This window comes from Felis catus, chromosome F2, assembly GCF_018350175.1.
Source record: "Felis catus isolate Fca126 chromosome F2, F.catus_Fca126_mat1.0, whole genome shotgun sequence".
Taxonomy (NCBI): domain Eukaryota; kingdom Metazoa; phylum Chordata; class Mammalia; order Carnivora; family Felidae; genus Felis; species Felis catus.
Genome location: NC_058385.1, coordinates 78,281,167 through 78,306,452, shown reverse-complemented (window position 1 = coordinate 78,306,452; position 25,286 = coordinate 78,281,167). Strand labels below are relative to the sequence as shown.

The window sequence follows — 25,286 nt, the reverse complement described above, 5'->3', positions numbered from 1 at the left end:
ACTTTCTTTTTTTTTTGATTAGCCTAAACGTGTGTTTTCCTCCACTGACCTTTAATCGCAATGTCTTTACATTTTAAGTGGGTTTCTTACAGCCAACATATAGTTGGATCTTGTCTTTTAAATCTACTGAAAATATCTTTTAATTGTTGCATTTAGCCCACTGGTGTTCCAAGTGATTATGGATATAGCTGGGTTAATATCTACTATATTTGTAACTATTTTCTCTTCATTGCCCTTGTTCTTTGTTCCTGTTTTTGTCGTCCTCTCTTTTTCTTCCTTTTGTGGCTTTAACTGAACATTTAATGATTCAGTTTTCTCAACTTTCTTAGCATATCACTGATATTTATTTTTTAACCCTTTTTAGTTGTTGTCCTAGGGTTTGTAATATACATTTATGACTAATCCAAGTCGACTTTCAAATAACACTTCGTCATTTCACGAGTAGTGTGAGTGCCTTATAATAAGAAAATAATCCTAATTCCCCCTTCCCATTCCCAGTGGTCTTGCTCTATTTCATTGCACTTAGGGGTAAGCAAATGCAAGTAGGTGTGTGCGTGTGTGTGCACACTCACAAAATCAATACATTGTTGCTATTATTACTTGGAACAAGAACAAAGTTTTGTCTGTTAGCTCAATTAAAAATAAGAATTTACTTTACTTTTACCCTTTCTCCTTTGATGTAGATCTGAGTTTCTGATCTATGTTATGGTCCATCTCTGGGAAGAACTTCTTTTAATATTTCTTATAAGGCACGTCTACTGAAAATAGCTTCCCTCAATTTTTGGTTGTCAGAGAAAATCTTTATTCTTTACTTTTTGAAGGATGATTTTGCGGGGCACTGAATTCTAGGTTGGCATTTCCTTTCTTTTCCAACACTGAATATTTCACTCCCCTCCCTTCTTGCTTTCTGGTTTTTGAGGGGAAAATCAATGACTCTTTGCTCCTCTGCAGATAGGTGGCCCTCACCCCCAGCTTGCTTTTTGGTATGTATATGGCTTAATGTTCTGTGGGATTCCTGTATCCGTGGTATGCATCTGAAATTAATTCAGGGGAAGTCTCAGTCATTACTGTTTCAAATATTTGTTCTGTTCCTTTATTTCTCTTCTGAGACTCCCATTATGAGTGTGTTATACTTCTTGTTTATGTTTATTTTTGAGAGAGAGAGAGAAGGAGAGAGAGAGAGAAGACAGAGGATCTGAAGCACGCTCTGTGCTGACAGCAGAGAGCCTGTTGCAGGGCACGAACCCGTGAACCGTGAGATGATGACCTAAGCTGAAGCCAGATGCTCCACTGACTGAGCCACCCACGTGCCCTGTGGTGCCTCTTGTAGTTGTCCCACACGCCTCGGATACTCTGTTCTGTTTTGGTCATTGTTCTCTTTGCTTTCCAGTTTTAGAGGTTTCTGTGGGTATATCCTCAAGCTCGGCGATCCCTTCCAGCCTACTATTATGCTTATCGATGGCTTTCTTCGTGTCTGTTGCAGTGGCTTTAATCTCTAGCTTTTTTTGGTTGTTGTTGTTGGTTCTTTCTTAGAATTTCCATCTCTGCTTCCACTGCCCATCTCCTCTTGCATGCCGTCTGCTTCTTCCAGGAGAGCCCTTAGCCTGTGTACATCAGGGTTGTTTTAGATTCTTGGTCTGATGGTGGCAACATCCCTGCAGGTCTGGTTCTGATGATTGCTCTGTCTCTTCAAATAGTGGTGTGTGTTTGGTTTTCGTTTTTGTTTTTGTTTTTTTGCTTTTAGCACAGCTTGTAATTTTTTCTCGATAGCTGGACATACTGTACTGGGTAAAAGAAACTGCTATAAATAGGCCTTTAGTTCTGTGGTGGGGTGGGGTGGGGGGGGCAGAAGTGCTCTATATCCTACGATTAGGTGTCAGTCTTTTAGGGGAGTCCGTGCCTCTGGTCATGAACGTCTCCAGTGTTTCTTGTCATTTTTCTTCTGGAATGATCTGGAGTTGGGTATTTCCCTTCTGCCAGGTCAATCAGGCTCTACGGTACCCAAGGCAGCTAGGCTCTGTTTAGCTAGTTTCTTCTGAGGGCAGGCCTTGTGAAGAAGAGCGCCGTGCCCTGGTATGTTTGAAGATGGTTCTCCCCACCCCCGCCAGAAGCATTGGGGTAGTTTTTTCTGATTTGAACTGTGGGAACCTGGCCAAACTCCTGGAGGTAAGTCTCACAACACTGCCCCTCCTCCCACAAATGATGGGGTCCTCTTGGAGATTGTAACTCTCAGAGCTGTCCCCACTGAGTCTCCAGCAATTTGTAATTTTGTTAAAATTTATTTATTTGGAGAGAGAGAGAGAGAGAGAGGGGGAGAGGGAGCACGAGCAGGGGAGGGGCAGAGAGAAGGAGAGACAGAATCCCAAGCACGTTCCACACCGTGAGCACAGAGCCCAATGTGGGGCTCGAACTCACGAACTGTGAGATCATGACCTGAGCTGAAATCAAGAATCGGACACTTAACCCACTGAGCCACGCAGGCGCTCCCAGCAATTTGTCATTCATAATTCAGGTTCCCTGGCTCCAGCCCCGGTTCCCACTGTGGTTTCCAGTGACGAGTATCTGCTCTGTATTCTCCTGGTATCTGTCTGTTCTTGGAGGGAGCTGGTTGTCCAGAGTCCTCCCCTCGCTTCAGGATCCAAGAAGAGTTGTGGATTTTTCGATGTCTTCAGCTTTTTATGTGTTGTTAGGACAGAGTGGTGACCTCCAGGCTGTATATAAATGTATATACCTGTTTCGTTTTTGCCAGAACAATTGTAAATCTTATCATGTGTCTTAACTTTGCTTTCCATGTTTGCTTTACTAGCATAAAGATATTAAATTGATTTTTATATGTTGATATTGTGTCCTCCGACCTTGTTGAACTCATCTGTAAACGAGGACAGTTTTTATTTCGTCCTTTCCCATCTGTGTTTTTTCTTTCCTTTTTTTTAAAAATTTATTTATTTAGTTTTGAGAGAGAGAGAGAGAGAAAGAGAATCCCAAGCAGGCTCCTCACTGTCAGCGTGGAGCCTGACGCAGGGCTTGAAGTCATGAACCATGAGATGGTGACCTGAGCTGAAATCAAGAGTCAGACGCTTGACTGACTGAGCCACCCGGGCAACCCTGATTTTCTTTCCTTATTCGTCCTTTTCTCAGTGGCTAGAGCTTCCAGTCATGTTGCATATAAGTTGTGGGAATGGATGACCTTGCTTTGTTTGGAATATTAGTGGAACCGATTCAATCTTTTACTGTTAAGAATTACGCCAGATGTACATTTTTGCATATTCTCTGTATTGAGTTCAGGCGATCCACCTCTGTTCCTAACTTGCTGATGGATTTTATCATAAAGACGTGTTGGATCTTGTCCGATGCCTTTCTGTGTCAATTTGAATCATCATGACATTTTTTTCCTTTAGCCTGTTGATATGGTGGGTCATGCGGAGTTTTGCATGTGAGACCACTCTTACATATCTGGAGTAAATCCCACGGAGGCATCTTATAGGATTCTTTTTGTATATCGTTAGATTAATTAACACTCAATTGGTTTAATTGTGGTAGGACTATTAAGATTATATATTTCATCTCGGTTGAATTTTTGTTTGTGGTTTATGAGAAATTATCCCATTTCTTCTAAGTGTCAAAGGTGAAAGCGTAAACTTGTTCATAATTATATTCGTTTCCCAGATCTGATGTAAGAAATGACCACAAACGTGATGACTTAAAACAACAGAAATTGATTCTCTAATAGTTCTGGGGGCCAGAAACCCAAAGCCGGGGTGTCAGAAAGGTTGGTTCCTTTGGGGGCTTGAGGAAATGTGTGTTCCATCCTCTTTCCTAAAATCAGGGCCACAGGCAATGTTGGCGCTTATCGGCGTGTGGTTGTGTAACCGCAGTCCTTGCCTTTGTCAGCATGTGGCTTACCTCCTGCACTTCTCTGTGTCTCAGATCCCACCCCCTGTTCTCTTATGAGCACGCCAGTATTCGGCTTTAGGACCCACCCCAAATGCAGGGTGAACTCATTTGGAGATCCTTAACTTAATTACACCTGCAAAGATCCTATTTCCAATGAAGGTTGTACAGTAAAACCTTGGGTGGAGAGCAACTTGTTCTACAAATGTTCTGTAAGACGTGCAGACGTTTCTAATAAATTTTAACTTCATAAACGAGCGATGTCTTGCAATACGAGCAATACGTGATGCTGAATATCACATGATCACAAATGAGCCAATGGTTTTTCTCTCCCCACCCCTTCTCCCTGTGGGATCTTGGGTGATCATTTCCCATGCTTGAATGCTCAGTCCCAGGCCACAGCATTTGACAAAAGTCAGTGATTTTCTGGAACGTTGGAAGGTGCCCACAACTGGAACCAGTGTATTTTTTTTTTTTTTTGCCACTTCAGAGAACCTCTGGACAGTCCTTTGCTTTCCTGTACAAGAGTGAGCTTAGGAATGCTTTGCTTCCTTCTAGGTCAGGCTGCCTGCAGATGTAGACCCTTTCCTCTGCTGTCTTATTGCCAGTTACATTAAATACAGTATATGACCAGAGTTTATTAACATGGTACTGTAGTCAAGATCCATGCGAGTGGATACAACAGCCCCTGTGCAGAAAAAGGTTGAAAAGAAAGGTGGTAAGAAGGAGATGATTACGGTGGAAGTCAAGAAGGAAATCATCGAGAAGTACGAACAAGGTATGCGAGTAGCCGAAATCACAAGATTTTCTGAGAAGTCTGTGTCTGCATCTCGTCTGCAGAGGAGGAGGAGAAAAAGGCAGTGGAATCCCTCGCTTCAGATGAGGTTAGGGAGATGTGTCAAATGTGGGAAACGGTGCAAAATTTTGTAGTAAAACACCATCCGAATAAGGCTATAGCAGTGTGAGTGATGAATCCGGTTAACGACAATGCAGTGTCACGTTTCTGTGAAATCCTCAAAAGGAGGCAAAAGCATCATTGGATAGGTTTCTTGTTAAAGTTGCACAGGAAAAAAAAAAGAGTCCATTGAGCCAATAGATGGCAGTGATTCTCTTAGCGATGGTGAAAGTGGTCCTACACAGTAACCCTCCTCTCTCTTGTCTCCCTCACACCAGCCAAGGAAGTTTTCAAAGATAAGTGCAGGTTAATTTGTTAATTTTTCTTTCTATTTTGTATTGTCTTTATTATTTTGTATTATCTTCCAGCATTGTAATCTTTTTTACAGGAGTAATTTGGGGTTGTGGAACACATCCTCTGAGGTCCCTTATTTCTTACGAGGCAATTCATTTTGATATACAAGTGCTTTGGATTACAAGCATGTTTCCGGAAATGAATTATACTCACAAACCAATATTTTACCGTATTTATAAGAACGCGGGGTTAGGACTTGGACATATACCTCCTGGGGGACGCTATTCAACCCACTACCACGGTATTCCATTATCTCCTGCGAGCTGAGAATGGGACGTGCTGTGCCCTGTTTCATTGGCGATTTGTGTCTTTTCCCTTTATTTTTGTCAATCTTAACTGAGGTCTATCAACCGTGTGTGATTTTTGGAAGAGCTGGCTTTCTGTTTCATTGTCTTTTTGGAGTCTTACACTGGTTCGTCTCCCGCTTGCCACCTTCCATGATTGTCCCTTGGTTGCCTCTTACATGAAGTCCAGGGGCTGTAGTCGTGATAAGCAGGGGGACCAGGGAACATGGTGTCTATGCTACCCTTGTCGGCCTGGAGAGAAAGTAGTTCTCATTTTAAGGATGAAAAACTGGGTTCGGTGCGTTAATCCCCTTCTCCCCAGATGTTAAGTGGAGGACGAGACTTGGTCGGGTTCTTCTGTCTCTGAGACTTCTTTCTCTTCTCCGTTGCTGCACGCATTCTCCCCACGGCCACAAAGGAACACGCCCTCCTCACCCCAACCTGTAGTGTTCACACTCAGTGTTTCCAAAGCTTCCCAGGAAGGAGGCAGACCAGCTGGAGAGACAGCCAGCGTTATCACTGAGACCTGGATATGGGCGACCTCACATAAGACCCTGGTTTCCCAAGGGTGAGCACTGGCAGCTCCAATGGTATCTGAGAAGTGCCTTTCTTAAAGACTCGTAGGGGGAGGACCCACTGCCCTTGTTAGCAGTGAAAGTAGTGCCGTGATTAGCACCGCTTTTTAAGTTTATTTATTTTGAGAGAGACAGAGATGGTGCAAGTTGGGGAGGGGCAGAGAGAGAGGGAGAGAATCCCAAGCAGGCTCTGCACTGTCAGCGCAAAGCCCGACGTGGGGCCCGGACCCACAAAGCTGTGAGATCGTGACCTGAGCCAAAACCAAGAGTCGGATGTTTAGCTGACTGAGCCACCCAGGTGCCCCCATCAGCATCATTTCAGTGAAATGCAGTGGTTGTATAAGCGACCCGTGCTGCTTGGTCTCTGGCGTCCCAGTCCCTTCAGTGTAGACTTCCCCCTGGTGGTTCTGGAACTGTCTGCTGCTCTGTCCTCTCCTTCCGCCACATTAGCCATGACATAACACAGCTCTGTTTTTGCCACTGGAAATTTGCTTCGTTTGGTTGGTTATTATTTTTCCTATTCTCTATACAATAATTTGACCTCTGGAAATACATTCAAGGGAATGTACTGTTAATGAAACAGGAAGAAAGATGGCAAGATGTTCCTGAGCGTGGAGGCTGTGCAGATGGAGAGACCTGACTTCACCTCCTGTCCCTGCGTCCTCCTGCTGTGGGGTACCCTGAGAGGAACCACGCCTCTGAGCCCAGTTTCCCAGTTTCCCTCTGAGCCCACACCTGTTTCCCAGTTTCATGAAATGGGGATAATCAGCAGATTCTTCTTCTCATGGGTCGTCTTTTCTAAAAATGTTTTAAATGTTTTATTAATTTTTGGGAGAGAGAGAGAGACAGAGTGGACGTGGGGGGAGGGGCAGAGAGAGGGAGACGCAAAACCCGAAGCAGGCTCCAGGCTCCAGGCTCCGAGCTGTCCGCGCAGAGCCCGACATGGGCCCGAACCCACGAACCGCGAGATCATGACCTGAGCCGGAGTCAGACGCTTAACTGACTGAGCCACCCAGGCGCCCCTCTTTATGGGTCTTCTCCAAGTTTGTTTGAGAGTCCGTTACGGCCACAGTGGTGGTTTTACAGGAAACTGAGCCTCAGAGATAAGAAGTGGTTCTTTATAGTCTGTCTTCTGTCTTCTTGTGTCCTTTCCTGGATAGAATTCATTCCTCCTTCCCCTTTCTCGTCTCCCTTAGCTTCTGCCTTGCTGTCACTGCACATCTGGCTCAGGCTTCTTCCTGTTTGCTTTCTCTGCTACCCATTCCTCCTCCCTCCTCTCCCTCCATCCCCTTCTCTCTCCCTCCATCCCCTTCTCTCTCCCTCCATCCCCTTCTCTCTCCCTCCATCCCCTTCTCTCTCCCTCCATCCCCTTCTCTCTCCCTCCATCCCCTTCTCTCTCCCTCCATCCCCTTCTCTCTCCCTCCATCCCCTTCTCTCCTTCCTCCTCCCTCCTTCCTCCCTCCCTCCCTCCCTCCCTCCCTTCCTTCTTCTTTCTCCTCCTTCTCCTTTACTTCCTCCTCCTCCCTGCTTCTCTCCCTTTCCTCCTGCTTCTCCAACTCCTCTGACTCCCCAGCCTCTAACACCACTGAATGTTTACTGTGACCATGTCCATAACCTGAGCTGGAACAGAAGTCCCAGCGTGAACTCACTGCCAGGTGCCTTCTTTTGTGCTGAAGATAGCCTGGTGATCTAAAGTATCTCCGGGGAAGAAAGAAGGTACATCAACACCCTTCTTCCAGATTTATTTTCATCACTTTCTTAGGGCCATCAAACACGAATTTCCCTCAAGGTCCTTGGCAAGATTCTGTGCTTTACTGGGTGACAACATCGACTGAAAGGTGTGGTGTTAGTCGATGCGGGACAGATGAAGTCACAGGTCAGCCCCCCTGCAGAGCCCCCATCCTGCACTTCGGTCTGAAATACAGGCTGTGGACTTGGTAGGGGTAACCAAGGAGGGCCTCTGACAGCAGAGAGCTGCTCCTGGGGAACAGAACAAAACAAAACTTTCACATTTGTTGAGAAAATGCTATATTAAATCATCCGAATGCTCCTATTCACTCATCTTTCAGCACTTATCCACTGAATGCCAGTTGTCTGCTGGATATACCTGTAGGCGCAGAGATTGTGGCTGTTAGTAAAATTAAGATCCCTGCCCATGTGGGGCTCACATTCTAGTTGAGAAGACACGGCAAAGAAAAAGTGGACAGATACGCAAGAGATCAGGATATGAGGGAGTGCTAAGTGCCAGGAGAGGAAAAAGCCAACGAAAGGGGTGAAGAGTACGCCTAGATGCCCTTCAAGGCGGGGGGGGGGGGTGGGGTGCAGCTGGAGTATGGGCGAGCCCCGGGATGATGTCGGGAGGGAGGCACAAAAGCATCAGGAAGAAGAGTATTATGGGCTCAGGATAAAGCGGATGCAGACTCCAGTGGCCAGGAGGGACAGGAAAGGAGGAATGGCTGAGGGGGAAATTAGTAGGAAGTGAAGTGAGAAATTAAGTAGCAAGGGTCCAGATGATATTGGTCTTTGAGGTCCGTGGGAAGGATTTTGAATTTTAATCCAATTAGGAAAAGAAGTCAATGGCAGATTTCAATCAGAGAAGGAGGGGCGGAGGGGGGGACTGACCTACATTATTATTGGATCCACTCTGAGTCCCTAGTGGGGCTCAGACAGCCAGACAGCCAGATGTGTATCAAGGCAGTGTGTGGGGGGGGTGCTTTACAAGTTCCTATAATGCTGGCTGGGAACAATGGTGATTTGGACCGTTCATCTGGGGTGGATTTGGGATTTATTTTGAATGTACGAAATGGCAGGATTTGATGGTTGCTTTTGTTTAAAAAAATTTTTTTAATGTTTATTTATTTTTGAGAGAGAGCATGTGGGCATGTGCAAGCAAGGGAGGGGCAGACAGGAAACGGAATCCCAAGTAGGCTCTGTGCTGACAGCAGAGAGCCTGATGCGGGGCTTGAACTCACGAACTGTGAGATCGTGACCCGAGCTGAAGTTGGATGTTTAACCAACTGAGCCACCCAGGCACCCGGTTGCTTTAGTTCTATATCTCAGAAAGAAGTCAGTCAGAGATTAAACTAAATGTTTTGACCCGAGTCCTGGAAAATGGTGTTAGCACTCGTGAAGAATTCGAGGAGTGAATCACAAATATCAGGGAAGGAAGATTCAGAGATATGTTTAGTCCAGGTCGGAGCTGAGAGGCTCATGAAATATTCAGACAGACTTCCAATTAGATGTCGTATGAAGAATTTAAGGAAAAGATCATACCTATGAATTTATATGTAGCTATCGCAAGCGGTAAGAAATCCTTCAGTAAAACAAACCCCTTTATCCAGTTTTAGCCCAGCGTTTTCCAAAGCAATTTGACTAAGAAACCTTTTTTTTCTTCGGACGCTTATACGTGTTCTGGGAAGGGGGTGTCGCACAGAACACGTTTTGAGATAACGCTGGTGTGTGAAGCCCAGCCTGGAGACCTCATAATTATATGTCTTGAAAGTTCACTGCTGAATTAAAAAGAAGAAGAAGAAAATTGTCCTTGTTCATGCATGGAGGTAGCTTTGTAGAATCACTGCTTGTGCAGCGTGTCTCCTCATTGCGATCCTCACGCTGAAATGAGTGAAAAATCTTTGTTGGAGGGAAAAGATGCTTAAATCCATTGGAGGCTGGGTAGCAGTTTTCTCCTGCCACCTTATAAATATGTCAAAACTCTCAAGGTCTGAAGCAATTTATTCTGAAAGTAGGAGGGGAATATCAGGAGAACACTTGGCAGGTTGATTGCAATCTGTCACGGTGAAGGAGGTTCATAAAGCATGTGGGCATTGCGTTTAGGGCGAGTTTTCAAACTATGAATAAAAAGTCATTAGTGTTTAGTATATAGTGAAATGTATTTAGGTTTGAAACACTGTTTTTAATTCAACATACTAGAATGCTCTGATGTGGAAAGAAATGGAATGGAATGGATTAAAATATGAAGAAGCAATATCAGAGAGCATCCCAGGGAGAGGATGAAATATTATTTCCTCTATCTTTGTTTCAAATGTGTGTGTGCGTGTGTGTGCACATGTGTGTAAGCTCACATAGCGTGGACCGGATTGGGCTGGTGCACAATATATTCTTCAAGAGGGCGGTGATAAATCAGTTGGAAGGCTAAGACGATAGATGGATGACTTCATCCATGACTTAACAGATAGAGAAGAAGATTAAAGAAAGCCTAATTCGAGAGTCTGTCAGTAGTGTTTATATCAGGAGCTCACATTGGATAACTAGTCAATTTCTGCCCACTGTCCATTTGAGTGTCCTTTGAATCGTGTCCCTTGCCTGTCACCCTGCAGCCTCCTCTGGTCCCAGAGACCTCCTGTTCTGAGCCTCACACTTGCTTGAAACAAACTATCATGACAGTCACCTGGCTGGCCTTCCATTCTTGCATCCTCCAATTCGTTCTCCATGTAGCTCTGAAAATATAAATGCGATCAAGTCTCTCTCTCACCCCTGGACTGGCTTGTCATCCCCTTCATGATAGGATTCAAAATACATAATCTAATATAAAGATGCCTGGGTTCTGCCTCCTATTTGGGTTCGTTTAGGTTCAGTGTCAACTATGTCAATCCTGCACATCTCACAATCCATCTGGGTCTTCCTTGCCTCTAACTAAGCTTTATTGTTCCTTATATTTCTGTCAATCTGTGTCTTTTAATCTTCTGATCTTTGAATGCTAAGGTGATTATTGACATGGAGGGTTGGAATCTGCCATTTTATTATTTGTTTCAGTCTTCTGTCTCCCTCATTCCTCTGTTGTCCCTTCTTGCCTTTCCATGGGTTACCCAAACAACTTTTTTACATCTTGACTTCCTGGTAGTATTTTTTGGATGTATCACTTGGTATAGTTTCTTCGTGTGTACTCCTCACAGACTGCTGATATGTTGGTGTTTTACCACTTTGGGTGTAGAACCTCCTTCCTTCCTTCCTTCCTTCCTTCCTTCCTTCCTTCCTTCCTTCCTTCCTTCCTTCCTTCCTTCCTTTTCTGTCTTCTTTCTCTCTTTCTTTTTTTTAAGAACCCACTTTCATCTGGGACCTTTTACACTCCCAGTCATTACAGTATGACCATGTTAAGTATTTTCCCTCTATGTGTCATGCACCATATTGAACGATGGTGTAAGTTTAGCTTCAACCCCAGATATGATTTAAGAACCTCAGGAAGGCAATGATGGTCAATTATATTTATATGTATTTTTACTCATTCCGAAGTTCTTTCTTTAGTTCCAACCTTCTTCTCTGAACATGTCCTTTATGTTTAGGGAACTTGTCCTAGAATTAGAAGCTGTTGATGTTTGCACAACGCTGTGGATATACTAAAAACCATTGGGTTATAATCTTTAAACTGGTGAGCTATATGGCTAATGGATTGTACTCAGTAATCCTGTTTGAGAGTAATATGTGTGGCACCCCTTGAGGGCTATGCTGATTGTGGTTTTGTTCAGTCTTTCTATATCCTTGCCAGTTTCCTGTCTACTAAATTTTCGATTACTCAGATAAGAGGGATTAAATCTCCAACTATAATTTTATATATTTTTTGTTTCCCTTTCAGTTTGCGTGATTTGCTTAATGTATTTGAAGCCCTGTCCTTAAGTTTATACACCTTAGATTGTTGTGTCTTCATTGTGTCTTGACCAGGTAATCATTTGGTGATGTCCCTTACTGTCCCTAATAATCTGTTTTGCTATGCAGTCTCCTTTTACCTGAGGTTAATATAACCACTCCAGATTTGTTTTACTAGTGTCTTCATGGCATATCTTTTTCTATATTTTAAATTTTATTTATTTAAAAATATTTTTGTAATGTTTTTATTTTATTTTTGAGACAGAGAAACAGAGCATGAGCAGGGGAGAGGCAGAGAGAGAAGGAGACACAGAATCTGAAGTAGACTCCGGGCTCTGAGCTGTCAGCACAGAGCCTAATGCAGGGCTCAAACTCATGAACCATGAGATCATGACCTGAGCCAAAGTTGGACACTTAACCAAGTGAGCCACCCAGGCACCCCTTTCCTGCCGTTCTTTAGGGTACTTTACTTAAGAAAAAAAAAAGAATTCTGTTTTGGTTTCTCCAAAATGTTTTTGAGTATATATCTATATTTGTATCTATCGGTTGTTGCTCTAGGGATTACATACACATATTTACAGTTATTTACAATTAAATTACAATTTTATCACAGTCTGCTCATATCAACATTTTACCACTTTAAGTACGGTGTAGAGATCTTACCACAATTTAAGTCACTTTATCCACCCGCCCATGTGCTATATGACCTTACATATCACGTCTATTATTAATATGATATTAACATAGTATTTGTTAGTTGCTTATTGTGAGTCAGCTGTTGCTGAATGTTTTACCCAAATATTTTTATATCCATTCCATGATATACTTATCAATATTGTTATGCTCTTTTTATAGATAGTCAATAACACTTTTTTTCAGCATTATCCTGCAGAAACTCAGATTTAGAGACGTTAAGTTACTCCACTGAGGGGCTGGGTCAAGATGCCGCTCAGGTTCTACACGGGTGTGTCCTCTTCATTCTGGATTATCGCCTGTTTCAGGATGAAATTGCTCACGGATGCTACCAAGCTGGGAAGTGGGGTGAGAGGAAATCCTCGGGGGCTGGGAGGTCCAGCCTGGCTCCGCCACAAACAGCTCCGAATTTGGGCAGGTCCTTAAACCAGTCGGCCACTCGTTCCTTCTCCACAAAAGCAAATGTTTACATTCAACAGCCTCTCGCTTCTGTGCCGCTCAGGCCCTCTGAGCTAGAGATTGGCCAGTACATTTGGTTATGAGTGCTTTAGTTTTAATATTACATAGGGGCATTTGTGTTACGGATGAAACCTAGCCTTTTACCTTAGTTCAGGGCTAAGTGTGACTCCAGCTCGATCTAGAAAATATTAACCCAACAAGATGCTGTGAACAGGATCGGAGGTCTTGATGTCAGTGTGTTTGGGAGGGCAACTTCCTTTATCCCCCTTTGGGGATTCATAATGTGCTTTCACCCCCAGCATCCTGGAACTCATGATCCACTTCAATTTCTGTTAATCCAGCATTTTTCAAGCTGGACTCCATTTCACAACATACCCTTTTAACCGTCATTGAGAAAACTTGGATTTCTCTGGCTTGAGTGCAGGCTGAGACCTGACTTCTCAAACCACCCCTCTCGGAAGGTTCCTCAAGGTAGACCTAAATGGAAAGGCTGTTGGATGGCTATTTTATTTTTTCCCTATTCGTTTGACAGGCGTAGAGAGTCTGTGATTTGTATAACGGATGATCATCAATTAGGGACCCTTTCTGACTCTTCATCATTTTATTTTGACAACTGACAAATGAGAACCCACTCTGTACGCCTACTGTGTGTGGGGCTTATGTGTTAATGCAAGAGTGAGAGAGAAAACAGTAAATGCGTGAATTAATCAAATCGTCGCAGTCAGACTGGCCTTCTTTCCACCCTCAGAACCCAAGCTTTTGTCAGCCGGGTTCCAGGAACTAATTAGGAGCGGGCACACTTACACAAGTGTGACGCGTTCACTGAAACTAATAGCTGCCGTCTGCAGCTCTGAGTCACTGATGGGATTCGTAAGGATACAGCTATCTTGGCCTCGTACACATCTCTGCAAACCTCCACTCGTTTGTAAAAAATAATGTCTCATTTCCAATGACCTCAGTTTCATACTTTAAGATGCTTGGAAATGATATCTAAAGTGTAGACAAGCGGTTTTAGGAATTTCTTCAATTTTCTGTCAACAGGGCTGTGGGTAGGCTATGTGGCCAAGACAGAGAGACTCATCATTCTGTCCCCGGCAGTGGCGACATGACTGTGTGCCTGTGAGCTTGCTGGCCTGAGGCATCCTGGGAGAGACCTGCGGCAGGGGACTTGCTCAGTGTGTCCCACGTTCCATGGTTCCGTGTGTGCCACGCGACCAGCCTAGCACCCCTCCTTGCTACTGACAAAGACATCAACCCTGCCCTTTGTTCCAAACCTTGCTCGGCCACCTCCTCTTCTCCAGAGCATCCCAGATCGCTGCAGGCTATGTGACTCATCTTCCTCATTCTCCCAGAGCGCAGGATCTGAACCTCATTTATGTCGGCAGCACTTTCTTTCCAGGTTGCATTCTGCTCTTTAAGGAGCACGCCTCCTTTCCCCTCCTAGACCCTGAGGCCACCGCGACCTGGCCCCGCAGGGAGGACCCTCGAAGCTTCTCATCATGAACCCACATGCGGCTGCCAGTGACAGAGCTGTGTGCACCTGTAGGGCTGACGCCTTGGAGGGACCAGAGCAGGCAGCGGCGACGGCTCTTTGAGGGCTTTCCCAGGGGAGAGACCCTTGAGGCTGAGTCATGGCTAGGAATGTGGCAGGCCAGTGATGATGGAAAGGCATTGTAGGGTGACAAAGGGTGATATAGGAAGGGCCCCTTAGAAGTCAGGTGTGGAATAGGGTTGCAAAGGACAAGTGCTGGTAAGCGAAGGCGGAGGCAGATGCCAAACCACTCAGAACCGTCCTACAGCCCACGGCCACGTGCGTGGCAAACGCTTACTAAGCAGTTAATACCAGGCACACGTCACTCCAGGCTTTGTGGATATGCTGGGAAGAGTGAAGTGTCTGCTCTTGGGCTTATGTTCTTGTTGGTAAGATAGGCACTTAAAATCCACGATGCAAAGTCATTTTCAGAAATGAGTGCTCTCAAGTATGCAACACGGGGTGATGTGATAGTCAAGGAAGGAAGGGAGGTAAGGGCTGCTTTAGGTTAAGTAGTGAGGGACAGCCTTCCAGAATGGGAATCGGAACGCTAAGCCAAGCACTAAGGGGAAGATCCCCGGGGAGCACGTTCTGGAGATTGGGAAGAGCTAAGGCTCAGCAAAAGGCTCGGCAGATGAGCAATGACTCCAGCAGAATAAGGGCAGGGAGTGAGAAGGACGAGAGCAGGGACGTGGGCAGGAAGCGGCGTCAGACTCTAAGTAGGGGAGGGCCATTCTGCACTCCCCATGGCCCTGGAAGGAGAATGGGTTATAGTCAGGGGAGGTACAAGGGTTGAAGGACACATTAGTAGGAGGGAGAGGACAGTAGCTTGGAGCAGGTGATGAGGGAGGTGGGGAGAATGAACTTGACCACTCCTGACCACCGTCAGCCACATAACCGAGTCCCAGGCCCCGCTGAGCCTCACCGGGATGGCTGAGTTAGCCACTTCCCTGGCCCCTGTCTCATTTCTCTGCCATCTCCCTGTACAGGACCTCCAGGAATATTGCCTTTTTAAACTTTCATTAGCATAGAACCTATGCAGAAAAGAGCACATATATGAGCACATGGTTTGATGAACTTTTACAAACTGAATGCTCCGGATAACTGGCCATCCTCAAGCTGCCCCTGCTGCCCGCCAGTCACTGTCTACTCTCAAGCACCCTCAACCTCCGTCCTGACTGCATAGACGGGTATGACCCACATTTCCACTTAGTACGAATGGAATATAGTGTGTGTTCTTCTGTGCCACGCTTCTCCCCTCTACACTGTGGGACTTGTGTGTATGATTATACGTGAAATAATTTTTTAAAAGGTTTTATTTATTTTGAGAGCGAGAAAGAGAGCTAGAGATCTGGGGAGGGGCAGGGAGAGAGGGGGAGAATCCTGATGTGGGGCGCAAACTCACGAACTGAGAGATCATGACCTGAGCTGAGATCAAGAGTCGGGCACTTAACCAGCGGGGTGCCCCCATGTGAAATCCTTTTGAAAACCTAAGTCACAGCATGTCACTCCTCTGCCCGACCTCTGATGGCTTTCTGTCACATTCAGAATAAGGCCCTTACATTGGTGCACAAGTGGCTACCTATTCTGACTCCCCTGCCTCTCCCTGCTTCTTCTTCTGAACCCGCCCCCACTGCTGTTCCTGGAAGCCACCAAGATATTCCCTATGTCAGAAAGCCCCTGTGTGAGGCTGGCATTATGATGCCCAGTTTATAAGGGTGACTTACCCTATGTCACAGAACTCAGACAATGAAGAGCCTACATGCAACCTTGAATATCCTTTTCGGTGTCCAGGGCTCTCTCCTCCCTGATGGCCTGACCTTCGACACAATGAACACAGGCCTCCTGCTGTCCCCCGCACCCTCCTCTTGGGACACAGTGACACAACCACCCTTCCTCTCAGTTGCCCTTCACTTCGGAGCCATGCACTTTCCATATTCCTTCCTCCCCCTGGAATGTTCACTCACCCTGATCCCAGCCCCCCCCACCCCGCCCCGCCTCACCTGCTTGCTATTACAACTTGGTTTATAAATATCCTGTCCGTTGGCCGTGGCTTAGTTGAACAAAAGGCATTTTCTTGATATGGAAGCTGGGAATCTGGAGTCGGGGAATGTGGACTGCAGCCCGTCTCAGCCGCTGCCTCTCTCTGACTTAAACTGCAGGCGACTGACTGGTAGCTAGTAGTAACCAGCAGTCATCGCTGAGTAGTTAAGAACTTGCATTCAGACCTCCTGGGGTTGGAGAGCAGCTTTCCTGCGGTGCTCAGTGTTTGGGAAGGTTAAATGAGTTGGTACACGTAGAGCATCTACAAGAGCACGCAGCCCAGGTGTGTTCAATGGATGGCACCCGTGGCTCGTTCTTCTCCTCTGAGAAGGCTCTGCCTTCTCCTCCAGGAGTCCTCTCCAGGTACTCCCCGAGGCTCCTTCTCCCTGCTCCCCGGGGAACACAGCCTGGGATCTCGCCGGGCAGGCTAAATGGACTTCTCCTTTTCCTTTTCTTAGTTGTGGCCATGCACATGTCCTCAGCTAGGCATTTTGCTTATTTTTAAGTAAAATCAGGAAAGTGTTTTAGGTCTTTGTAGGCTGTGTGTCTGGCAGAGATGAGGTGTTTGCTGCATTTTCTAGTTGGGCAAAAGAAAAGGAAAGTCCACAGTTTCCCACGAGATGGCGCTGTGAGTCCACAATCACTGTGAACAGGGATTCGGGAAAGGGAGAGAAACAGACTAAGACCCTGTACAAACTGGCGTCAGGCCCATCCCTTTGGGGGCCAGGGCCACTGATCCTTGGAATTTGCACAGCACAAATACAAGCCTTTTCTTAGACAACACGTGTTTCATCAAGCTTTCTTTTCCGATGTTAGGGGAAAGTCTATAAAGGGCCAGGTGAGAAACCTTTTATGGAATATTGGCTGTAGGACATTCCGTGCATATGTATAATTTCATTTCATAGTTTACTGAGTGAATCAATCCTTAGAGTCACTTTGCAAAGCGTGCACTATTATCCCTGTTTCATAACGAGCAAACTGAGGTTTCCACAGGTCAAGTTCCTGGCCAAGGCTCGCTTCCAGCTCTCTCCTGTGGTGCCAGGTCAAGATCCAAATACTCCTTCCAAATTTCAAGCCTCTGTTCTTTTCCGTTCCAGTTCTCTGCCTTTGCAGAGAATGATGGCATGAGCTGCATGGATAACTCATCCGTACGTTGGGCATAGTTTTCCTCTCCACAGAAAGGGGCTCTGTCCCCACGGGGAGTGCAGGATGAAATCACACGATGGAGGGGCCATCTGTAAGTTCATCAACAGCTTCTGCACATGGTCATGCACCTTTTCTTGCATTAGGTTGCTGTGCTCAAAGTACTAGTTTATGCTCTAAGAGTCTGGGCTATGGGCCTCCCTTCTGCCTCTATAGTGGATTTTCCAGTTCTTACTGCAGGCTGATACAATGCAGATGGCAAAGGGTCAAGAATTGTGCCCCTGGTCTCTTTTTCTCCCTAGTTTACTAGATGACCCCAGGCAAATCATGCACCTTTTCAGAATTCTAATTTGTTGACTTCCGAGACCAGATAGGCTAGTGAGAAAACCTCCCTTTTTCTGCTCATCATATGATAAAGATCTAAGACTTTTATGCTCCCCTTATTGTAGGTCTCTTGTAGTGTCCAAATTGCTTTCATTCACGAAGATACATTTCTCTATGCCTATCGGCACTGAACAAGGCAGAGAGGTGGGTGAGATCCCTGCCCCATGTCCTTAATCGGATGGCCCCACCCCACGTTCAGTCTGCTGTCTGAAGAGAGAAGCATCTGGACACAGTGCAATAATTCTTAGCTTGGAATTGGTGGTCTGAGGCACACCAGGGGCTTGTCCTGAGCCTAATAGCCCAGAAAGTGCCTGCTCAAGCAGGTTATTCCATCCCTCCAGCACTGAGAAGGGCTTCCTTGACTCTTTATTACTGTCCTGTATCAGTTTTCTATTTTGTGCCATAGCAAATAATTTTAAAATGACACGGACATATTACCCGGCTGCTGTTTAGAAGTCTGACATGGGTCTCAGTGACCTGGTGTCAGGAAGACTGTATTCCTTTCTGAAGGCTCTAGGAGAGGATACATCTTTTTGCCTTTTGGGGTTTCTAGAGGCCGCCTGCATTCCTTCATGCACGTCCCCCTTTTCCATCTTCAGAGCCAGCCACATTGCTGTCTTCTGGTCACATCCAAGAAAGGTTATTTGCTTTGAAGGAGTGTTGTGACTACATCAAGCCCATCTGGATATTCCAGGATAGTCTCTCCATCTCAAGGTCCTTAACGTTAATCACATCCACAGAGTCCCTTTTGTGATGTAAGGTAACATATTCATGGGCTCTGCGGATTAGGATGTGGACATCTCTGGGGCACCATAATTCCACCTTCCCAGGGTGGGAATTGTGGGTTCATGGAGAAATCCTTCTTCTACTTACTTGTGCCTTATTTGGAATCAAAGAGCAAATTTCTTTATACAAAAAGATGTACTTCAAAGAAATTAAAAAAATAGAACAGTACTCCTTTTTCCTTCATTCAGATATGCAGACATTTTATGGGAAAGATCCTTGTGAATTTGGTCTGCCTTGCTTGAGATTAGTGATCTTTATTAATATCCTCTCTTCCCTTAAGAAGGAGGGAAAAACATCACATGACAGGAACCCAGGCCTTTGGGTACATTTGGAGAAAAGTCACCAAAATGGTGTTTTTCTCAGGTGGCTTCTGGCCTCCAAAGAGTATCTCTCTGTTCTTAGGACCTCAGGCACACTGTATATAGGTAATAATAGTAACAGTCCTAGTTAAATAGAAGGTTATAGCTGGAGATCTTTCGACAGTCCCTGGGATGCTCAAGCTTTTACACATTCTTCTGTGTGGGAATTTATAGGAAATTTGAGTCTTCTATTAGAAAAGGGAAAGAGAGAGAGAGACGATGAGCCTTATTTATTGTTTCTGCGTGCATCCAACAGATAGTCCTTGAATGTCTTCTCGAGACAGACAATGTGCTAGAAATGAAGGATACAGAGAAGAATACATACCATTTCTATTCTTGGAGAGCTTACAGTCTAGCATGGAAGAAGGAACACTGGAGGAGTAACCCACACTCTAGTAGAGGTTCGGTGAGGCTGTTGAGCAAGGAAGTGCAGGAAGCTATGGAGACATGACTCTTAGAGGATGAGGAAGTGGGCTGGTGCCGTGGGAAGGGCACTGGAGGGCATAGGGGGCTGAGATCTGGTTCAGAACCCACCACAGATATACTGAGCCAGCCAATCATCCTACATAACTTCAATTCTAATGAACTTTAGTGGGTCCTCTCCCCCTCCTTGGGCACCTTCTCTGTTCCTGAGAGGGTCAGACAATATAACCCTGAAGTCATCCGGCCTCGGAAGTGGGGGTTCTCAAGTATGGGGAAAAGAAGGCTCTGAGATGTGGCCTGGTGGCCTCAGTTGGGCGCAGCTCTCTTTTGTGACAGACATCTTTTCAGCCAGTGATGGCAAACTCTACTTCCATGGCCACTTGTTGGAAATGATGAAGTCACTTCCCGTGAAGCATACGTGATTCATTTTTCTCATCTGTACCTCGTGGAATCGTAATTCATTCTGAGTTTTATGGCTGAAAGAAAGAAAGAAAAAAGAAAGGAAGGAAGGAAGGAATAAAGAAAGAAAGAAAAATAAAGAGCAACTCTGTCTCTTTCCCTCACTCACCATCCTTAACCTGGAAATGGAACCTCTAAGGCAGGGGGAAAAATGAATTTGGGGGTAAATGGATATGTCAGAAAACTAGACTTGGGTAAATAAGATACTGTTAAAATAATCACTGACGATATATTTAGGGAAAAAAAAGACTACCATTCTCTCCATGAACACCTATAAAAATAACCAGAGCATCAGCATCTGAGAACATTCCACAGGAGGTATTGAGATTGTTACAGAAGGTGAGGGGAACAGAAATGGGTGGGGCGTGGTCTCCGCTGTCACAGAGCTTACAATGAGGCTAGAGAAGCAGACAAGCCTATGAAGAAGGTGCATAATCACTGTGGTGAGAAAAAACATGAGACTATGCCAAGTGTCATTTGAATGAAAGAAGCCAGTGAGTGCCTTGCTGCAGGCCGGTGGGGAGGTTTGGCTGATGTTGGGAATGAGTTTTGAAGGACAAGTGGGGAGACTACATGTGGGACGGAAAGAGAAGGGCAGCCCGGGCAGTGAGGACAGCGTGTGAGGACGGGAGGAGCATGAGGGAGCCAGGCGTGCTTGGGGTGGGCAGTGGTGAGCCGTGTGTGGCCGGGTTGTAGAAGCAGGTGGGGTTCAGGGACTATGTGATGTGCTCAGGGCTCACACGAGCACAAAGGACTGCCATAGCCCTAAAAGCTTGAGATCTCGCTGGGGAGAAGGAACTTGAGAGCCCCACCTGTTTAACTACTGATTCAGAGAGGCAGAGGGAGGGCTAAAGTGATGGACGATCACGCTCATGCCTTTCACCCAAAACCATTTGTGTGGTGCCATCGGAGTGATAGCCCCTTTCTAGAAGCTAGGGACCCATGGGCCAAGGCGGGAGACAGAGTCCCTGACATGATGGAGCTTACGTTCAGGGGAGAAATAAAAATATTAAAGAAGTTAAAATAAATAAATAAGGTATCAATTAATGAGTGTTGGGCAGGAAATTAAAATAGGATATCGAATAGGAAGTAACTGGTGGCTGTTTTAGATAAGAGGTCAGGGAGTGCTCCCAGAGGAGATAACATTTCAGCTCAGTTCTGGTTAACAAGTAGGAGCTGGGCACACAAAGATCAGAGGGGGAAATATTTCTGGAAGGAGGATGGCTAGAACAAATACACCAGCACATGCTGAGTAAGAGTTTTTAGCGTTTAAGCAGACAAATCACCTCTAATGTGTCTGGGTCATGGCGGAGGGTGAGCCGTTGGAGAGGAGGTCTTGGATGTATATTTGGGGAGCTCCCGTCAGTTAGGGCTGGTAGCTACAGAGCAAAGGCCCCCTGAAGGGCTGTGAGCCAGGAGATGATGTAATAAACCCATGTGTTTGTTGAAATCACTCTGGCTGCTCCATGGAGATTGCAGAAGTGGAAATGGTGAGGGGCTGTCGCAGTAGTCCAGAGAAGGGAATGATGGCTTGGACGAGGTTGTACAAGGGGCAACAAAGAGATACCGGACAGTACAGGATGAACTTCGGATGAGGAATGAGATGTCGTGGCGTTGCTGGTCGAACTAAGGTAAAGAAGATGGGCAGAGTTTGCCACGACGGGGAGACTGCAGAGAAGCATGTCTTCAGGAAGAAAGGAAGAGCTTCCTTTTGTCCGTATTTTGTGTCTGGGGTGCATTTCATGTAAAAATCTGTAAGTCTGGATGTTTCAGACTGTAGTTCTACAACTGAGAGCCTTTATCAATGACAAATCGCGATTGGCTATTAGTGACAAAGATGAACGTAACAATTTAAACAAAAGGGAGGCTTACACTGTTCGCCCACATTGAAAAATGCCCAAGGGTAGGAACTTAGAGCTGGTTTAGTGGCTCAGTTCATCAAGGCCCCAAACTCCTCCTTTCTTCTCCATAAATCTTATTAAGGAGTTTCAGCCACTAAGCTGGTGTTCTGTTCGGAGATGCTTTCCGGAGATCCAGCCGTCTTACTGTGTCCCAGATGGGAAGTGTGCTGGGGAAGAAGGACAAGAGGGATAACGGGGGTTTTCTGGAAGCTCATTCCCATCTCCAAAGGAGGCTCAGAAACAGGTTAAAATTCGAGTATATTGCCAATCTGAATAAAATCAGGATTCCGTTGTAAATAAGAGGATGGGCTGGGTACGCAGGAGACAGCCGGCTGTTTCTATCACCCAGAAGTTTGCAAATAGATGACATGGAAAGCCAGGGGAGTCCATGGAAGAATCTCCAGAGAGCGTGTGGGCTGAGAGGACGGGGACCTAGGCTGAGCCTCCTGCCACCAGCATGTGACGCAGAAAAGAGACCTGGCAGTGACAGTAGAATGAAGTTGACGAGGTCCTGATGGTCGGCATCACGACAGGGAAATGTGTGTTTAGGAGAGCACAGGAGGCTTCGGGGGAGTTGCACCAGCCTCACTGTAGACTTCTGTGCCAGGACTAGTTTCTACAGGTGAACACACAACCACAGAAAAAAGTTAATGATGCTTTATTTTTATTTATTTATTTGTTTTTGAGAGAGAGAGTGTATGTGTGTGCATGTATGCGTGGAGGAGGGGCAGAGGAGAGAGAGAGAGAGGGAGAGAAATGGCGAGTCCTGAGCAGTCTCCATGCCCAGCATGGATGCCAGGCTTGATCTCATGACCGTGAGATCATGAGCTGAGCCAAAATCAAGAGTCAAACACTTAACTGACTGAGCCACCCCAGTGCCCATGGTTTTTAAATATAAGGAAAAGAAAGGAGACATTTGATAAATACCTCTTTTGAGTCCAACAATTTTATGTGTGTAATTTCATGTAATATTTGTAACAGTGATGTTGTCTCTGATTTTCCTCCTATAGAAACTGAGGGTCATGGAAGAGAAATCCCATTTTCAAAGTCACGCATCAACTGAGTGGTAGATGTGAGATCTAATTCGGGGATGTCTTAGCCCAGGGTTGGCATTCATTCAGCTGTCTGATTTGTGTTGTAGCACGACGTTCCCCAGCCTCAGTACTGTGGACGTTTGGGCGGGACAAGTCTTTGTTGTGCAGCGTGGGATGTTTTGCAGCATCCTCGGCTCTACCTACTAGATGTAATAGCACTCCGTTCAGATGAAACATCTCTGGACATTGCCTGATGTCCCCTGAAGGGCAGAATTGCTCCTTGTTGAGAGTTGAGAACACTGTTCTGGAGGGAACATCGATCAATCAATCTCTATTTCTTGATACACGTACACGTGCGTGCATGTGCACACATGCAGACACACACACACACACACACACACACACACACACACACACACACGCTTTCCACCCATCTGCAGAACAAAATCTTTAGGTCTGAAAGTTCCCCAGGCACTCATACTCTTCCCCCTCTACACTGTCTCCTCGTGTGTAAGAGATTTTGCAAGATACCATTGTTCATCCATCACCAAAACAGAAACTTGGGAGTCATTCCAGACTCCTGCTTTATTTTTCTCTCCACAAGATGGGTCTGCTGCTTCTGAAACATCTCCCAGATTGGTCTTCCTCCCTGAAGTCCTAGTGTCCCCGCCCCCCGGTCCAGGCTTATTCGTATCTTCCCTGCCCCCTGACAGTGCTTCAGCCCCTAACGGTCCTGCTGTCCTATTCCCTCTTCCCTCCATGCTGCCAGCATTGCAAACTTTCTAAACTGAAAATAAAATGCCAGGGACTGACCCTTATATCATGATCCCTGCATGCCTTATTTTGTGCGGTGCCCCCGCCAGACAGTCCCTTTAACCACACCCCCAAAGCTCTGATTGAACTTGCTCATCTTTGTTCCTACTACTACTAATAAGCCTTTTGAGGACAGAGACGTCGGCTTCTTTGTTTTTCAACCTCAATACTTATTCCAGAACCCTGCAAATAGAAAATAGTTACTGAATGTTAACTGAGTGGGTTCCAGTGGATAGTGATTTAGAGGAAAAGGGAAGGACTAGCCGCATTTTAATGCTTGTGTAATGGAAAGCTTAGTGATATATTTGATATTCTTGATGAGATGTCTTGAGGGTAATCCCATACTCTGGCGGGGCAACTCGTTCCAGACAAATGGATTAGTTAAGATAGATTTGAGTCAATGGATATCACTGTCACTCTAAATAAAAGACGCAGGGCGCCTGGGTGGCTCAGTCGGTTAAGCGTCCGACTTTGGCTCAGGTCATGATCTCACGGTCCGTGAGTTCGAGCCCCGCGTCGGGCTCTGTGCTGACAGCTCGGAGCCTGGAGCCCGTTTCAGATTCTGTGTCTCCCTCTCTCTCTCTGCCCCTCCCCTGCTCATGGTCTGTTTCTCTCTGTCTCAAAAATAAATAAACGTTAAAAAAAATTAAAAAAAAAGATGCCAAGATGCCTTTCTGACATTGTTTCCTGAAGATAGACCGAAGTCAGTGTGTGTTAGTAGCCGTCTTGAATCTGCTGACTCTGAGGTTAAATATGGAGATAGGGTCTGCGATGGTAGCCTCATGTGGCTTTTGCTGCCTAAATTTCAGTTAGTTAAAATTTCAATTGAAGAGCTAGTGGTTTCTGTCCCGGGGCTGTGCGGTTAGAGCATTTCCACCATCCCAGTGTTCTACTGGACAGAGCTAGTCTAGAGCGTGGGGCGTGAAGGCCCCATGATGCCTTCTACGGCATCATAAGAAATAGGAAGCAGAATAGGAGAGAAAAAGAATGTCTTGTTCCTTCCAACTGTGCTTAGGGAAATTTTATTTATACTTCAGCCACCAGTTTCCATGGGGAAGCCTTCTCTGGCCCTAAACTGGTCTAGATTGGCTCTTTTATTATGATTTATTCTAAGATAGTATCTCTTTTACAGTTTGTGTGTGTGTGTGTGTGTGTGTGTGTGTGTGTGTGTGTGTGTGTTGATTTAATTAGCGTCTGTCTCTTCCTCACTTCTATGACCCAGTGAGGTCATGACCTGGGTCTGCATTTCTTTAATATTTCACATTTCCTGGCTCAAAGTATACACTTCATAAGTATTTGTTGAATAATTTAATAAAATGCTAAACATTTACAATCATAAGACACCATGGTAGATACCTTATTAAAGTTATTTTCTATTAATTAATTTTCTGTTTTCACTCCAATATTCTTTTTTATGCTTATTTATTTTTGAGAGAGAGAGAGAGAGAGAGAGAGAGAGCAAGCACAGGGTGGGGTCAGAGAGAGAGGGAGACAGAGGATCTGAAGTGGGCTGCACACTGACAGCAGAGAGCCTGATGCGGGGTTTGAGCTCACGAACTGTGAGATCATGACCTCAGCGGAAGTTGGACGCTTAACTGACTGAGCCACCCACGCACCCCTTCACTACAATATTGAGTGACATTTGTGAGTTCGTTTCA

General features: G+C 45.6%; 2 long non-coding RNA genes across 4 annotated transcripts in view; one reads left to right on the top strand and one right to left on the bottom strand.

The window, feature by feature from the left end:
- The window catches only part of LOC123383085, a 153,581-nt gene that overhangs the window by 3,789 nt on the left and 124,506 nt on the right, over positions 1-25,286 (top strand). The window lies entirely within an intron of this gene.
- LOC109496255 lies at positions 16,268-21,435 on the bottom strand. 2 transcript variants are annotated; one of them, XR_006592433.1, is made up of 3 exons: positions 21,167-21,413; positions 19,324-19,897; positions 16,268-19,186 (listed from the first exon to the last, which is right to left on the bottom strand). It is a non-coding gene; the product is annotated as an uncharacterized LOC109496255 (long non-coding RNA). The 2 variants fall into 2 exon arrangements; XR_002152261.2 differs by lacking the exon at positions 16,268-19,186 and having other exon boundaries at positions 19,214-19,897; positions 21,167-21,435.